General features: G+C 33.6%; 1 long non-coding RNA gene across 1 annotated transcript; it reads left to right on the top strand.

The window, feature by feature from the left end:
* The first annotated feature begins 1999 nt into the window (after window positions 1–1999).
* Window positions 2000–2661, top strand: LOC132610530 (uncharacterized). Its single transcript, XR_009571165.1, has 2 exons — window positions 2000–2138; window positions 2429–2661. It is a non-coding gene; the product is annotated as an uncharacterized LOC132610530 (long non-coding RNA).
* Window positions 2662–4885: the final 2224 nt, after the last annotated feature.

Here is a 4885-nt window from a genome sequence, read left to right as displayed (position 1 = left end):
GCATAATCTTGTTATGAGGGAAAATAATGATGTTAAGGAATTGTCGTATACGAGGGTATAAGGGGTTGTATGAGGTTGTGGTTATGGATTGATTATGAAAAGAAGCTTTGGGATTAAATTCAGTATAGTTTGAATGTAATCTTTGATTTATAGACTCGTTGATGTTTTATTGTGCTTTGGGAGTTGTTCTGAAGATTGGAAGGAGTAGAAGATATAGGGGAGATGCTGCCCGGATTTCGGCAGAGTCTAAGGGGATTTAATTTGAAGGCTTAAGACAAGCATATAACGATAAGCCTAACAATAGTATGAATTCTCTTGAATGTAGATCTTGGGAGGATAAGCGCTAAGTAGTTAAGGAGACCCAAAAGGTATGTTAAGGCTGTCCCTTTCTTTCAAAAGGCATGATTCCTATGTTATGCTTATACATGTTTTCCATAACATCCTTATTCCCAAAAGCTAGAAGTTCATGATTCTTAGAGTTTCTTATGATGCTAAAGATAGATGTTTTTTTATGATGAAAACGATGATGATGATGATTCCATTTCTAGAAATTCCAAAGCTTATGGTTTTGATGTTATTATGAGATTATTGAGCTTATTCCATGATTTTCGTGATTTTATTCATTGTTGTTGATCTCACCTTATGTTACTTGTCCCTTCAACGTGAGATATAGCGATGGTGATTGTTCCATAATATAATCGGAGGTTACCAACCTTACCTTACTCCGATAAAGTAGTAGCTTTTATTTGGGCTCTTATGCATGCTACTTATATTATATATGTATATTAGATATGTATATATGGGCTATGGGGAAAGGTGAGGCATTATATACGCATAACCACCTGATCAGCTAGTATACTATGATATTTTCCCAGACGCGGGATGCCCGGACGCGAGATCTATGGATAAATGGATCAGGCCGTTCGTTTCGCGGCAACATATGTAATGATGATATGATATATAGATGAGGCTGCACGTTTCACAGCACTATTATGTTAAATATGTATGAAAAATGTTTTCTTTAGAAAGCTAAGTAGGCATGGTATCCGCCTTATGAGGCAATCAGATGTGCAAGTTATCTTTATCTCATGTTATGTTCCATATTTCTTGTTATGTTGTTATTCATGCCTTACATACTCAATACACTATTCGTACTGACGTCCTTTCTTGTGGACGCTGTGTTCATGCCCGCAGGTAGGCAGGGAGACGGATCAGATCTGTAGGTGCTTTATCAGCGGATTCTCAAGAGCATTCCACTTACTTCGGAGTTGCAGTCTATTGGTATTGGTCTTTATGGTCACTTGTATTCTATGTAGAGGCTCGTAGACATATGTGTATAGTTAGACGTTTCATAACCCTACCGGTTCATATTGTTGTATGATATTTTGGCAGCCTTGTCGGCTTGTGATGATGAGTATAATTGTTGAGGATTATATAGAAATGTGTCGTTATCTTGTGGCATATGCCCTTACAAACCATGATACCCATAAGCTCTCTTTGTGGTCCACCTAGAGATGATTATGAGATGCATGTTCAGAGGTTCTCTGTAGGTTAGTTTCGGGTGCCCGTCATGGCCCTCTGGTTGGATCGTGACAGAACCAATGGTTCCGTGTGGAATTGGGATTTCTGTGGAAGATGAAAGAAGTTTATCCTTAAAAGTGGCTTTTGGGTTATGTGATATATTGGAATTTGGTGTTGTAATTAATTCAATGTCAGGTGGTTTCAGCGAGATGGGATTTGAAGGGGTGGGGGAAAGACATGAGTATTGTTTGAAAAAGTTTTCAGGGGCGTTTTTGGGGCGAGGCGCACCGAAAATGTACCTGGGCACAATGTAGAGGCGTAGTTCTCGTGGGTGCATGCACTATACGACGGGGCGCACGCCTAGGCGCAAAACGCGTACAACAGATAAAACGTACGTTTTATGGATCTGACCAAAATGAGGGGTATTTTAGTGAATTCCTACTACATTCATTTAACCCACTTTGTTTTTATACTTGTACAGGCTCTGACCGATCCTCTGCCAGCTATTATAAAAAGCCCTACCTAGTTGATTCTTTGGCTCTTTGCTAAAGATTCTCGTGGTGACAAAGACTCAAACTTCAAGTTCAACTACAACTACAAGTTTGCAACTCTAAAAGGTATACCTTCATCCCTGCTGCTGCTTTTATTTTTTGATTTTGCCATTTCAAATTTTACATTCTTTCTGGGTTTTAAATTTTAATCATATTGTGGGTGTGAATCATGGTGATACTGATCAGTGTCATGTTTGCTTCATCCTTCTTTATTTTTTTCTTGATCAATAATATGTTTATGTGAGGTTATAGTTGTAAAACTAAACTTTGAGTGTTTGAGATGTAAATGTAATTTCTGTACAAGTACTAAGTCTTTACTTATTGTCTTGTTTTTAAGATGAAATATATTATTGCAGGCAACAGTTTATAGGGCTTCAAAGGGAACTGGCGATGAAGTTTTGCTTAAGTTTAGGGAGGCTCTTGACATATTGGAATAGAATTGAAAATATTACTGTTGATACTTGAAAAATGATATAGTTGTTGTGCTTTTTCGCAAGAGGAGTGCCAGTTGAGCTCTTAATGTTGATACTTGTATATCTCTTACCAAATGTTTTGTTTGCACTAAATTATCTTTTACTAGTTTTGTTTTGTTTTGTTTTTTTTTTTTTTTTTTTTTTTTTTATAAAATAAATGACCAGCTCAAGCGGTGGCTAATTTTACTACTATATAGAAAGGTGGGTAAAAAACACTTTTTCATCCTCCGTTTATGGGCCCAAAAAATAAAATTGTGGGTCAACATATTTTAAACAACTACTAATATTTAAAAACTACTACTAATATTTAAAAATAATTGTGGCTCACATATTTTAAACAACTATTAATATTTAAAAAAATTATGGGCCTCATATTAAATACCAACCAGTAATAAAAAAAAAAGTGGAACCTACAACATCCAAACTCACGGGAAAAAAAAAGTGGATCCCATATTAACAAAATCAAGCAATATTAAAAAAAAAGTGAATCCCATATTAAAAAACAAACAATGTTAAAAAAAAAAGTACTTAGAAAATCAATAATGATGGATTCATTACCATGCGTATCAACCCATTAGAGGGAGCAAATGAAATTATTGTACAGCAACATACTTAAAATACAAAAATGCTTAGAAAATCAAACAATTAAATCAATAATGATGGATTTATTGCCACATGCGTATCAACCCATTAGAGGGAGCAAATGAAATTATTGTACAGCAACATACTTAAAATACAAAAATGCTTAGAAAATCAAACAATTAAATCAATAATGATTTATTTATTTCCACATGCGTATCAACCCATTAGTGGGAGCAAATGAAATTATTGTACAACAATATACTTAAAATACTTATATATATATATATATATATATATATATATATATATTCGTTTTCCAATTTTTGAAAAAAGAAATTGTGGGCCCATATAGCCTGATGGATTCATTGCCACATGCGTATCAACCCATTAGAGGGAGCAAACGGAATTATTGTACAGCAACATATTTAAAATACAAAAGTGCTTAGAAAATCAAACAATTAAATCAATAATGATGGATTTATTGTCACATGCGTATCAACCCATTAGTGAGAGCAAATGAAATTATTGTATAGCAACATACTTAAAATACTTTAAAAAAAAGTGTGGTCCCCATATTAAACACCAACTAATATTAAAAAATTCAAAAAAACACCAACCAATTAAGCATTTAAAAAAAAGTGTGGTCCCCATATTAAACACCAACCAATATTAAAAAATAAAAAAAAACACCAACCAATATTTAAAAAAAAAAAGTAAATAAAGTGGAACCCGCCATCTCCAAACTCACGGGAAAAAAAAAGTGGACTCCATATTAACAAAATCAAGCAATATAAAAAAAAAAAAGTGAATCCCCTATTAAAAAAACAAACAATGTCAAAAAAAAGAGTGCAGACTTTGTATTCGTAGCAAACACTAATATAATAAAGTTTTAAATACGGAGCATAAACTACAATGTTATATTAATCGTGTTTTGAACATAGTATCCCATATTGACAAAATCAAGCAATATAAAAAAAAAAGTGAATCCCATATTAAAAAAAATAAACAATATAAAAAAAAATGCAGACTTTGTATTCATAACAAACACTAATATAATAAAGTTTTAGATACGGAGCACGAACTATAATGTTATATTAATCGTGTTTTGAACATAGTATATATATATATATATATATATATATTATATGCATAAAAATAGTGCAAACTAATAATGTCCAAAAGGGTGGGCCCCATACTAAACAACACCAAGCAATATAAAAAAAAACCTATATAAAGCATGGGTTTAGACGCATGCTTCGTCGTCCGTTGGCCCTTAAAAAAAGGGGGGGGGGGGGCATACTAAATAACACCGAGCAATAAAAAAAATGGAACTCACCATCTCCAAACTCATGGGAAAAAAAAGTGGATCCCATATTATCAAAATCAAGCAATATCAAAAGAAAAGAAAAAGTGAACCCCATATTAAAAAAATATAATGTTAAAAAAAAAAGTGCAGACTTTATATTCGTAGCAAACACTAATGTAATAAAGTTTTAGATACGGAGCACAACTACAATGTTATAGTAATCGTGTTTTGAACATAGTATATGTTATACCTTGGAAATTTCCCCCGCTAGCGTACAGTGATTAAGCCAATGAAGGGTATGACGTATATGGTGTTTTGACGAGGTACAACGCCCTTTAGACTTGTATCGAGGTGCTAAATAATTGTTAAGAAGGTTCCATAAGGCTCGGAGATCAAACGAAATGACGAGAATAAGACTCAGTGAACTGATGGGTTATACGGTCAATTATACG

This window comes from Lycium barbarum, chromosome 9, assembly GCF_019175385.1.
Source record: "Lycium barbarum isolate Lr01 chromosome 9, ASM1917538v2, whole genome shotgun sequence".
NCBI classification, from domain to species: Eukaryota; Viridiplantae; Streptophyta; class Magnoliopsida; order Solanales; family Solanaceae; genus Lycium; species Lycium barbarum.
This window is presented reverse-complemented; position numbering and strand designations above follow the sequence as displayed.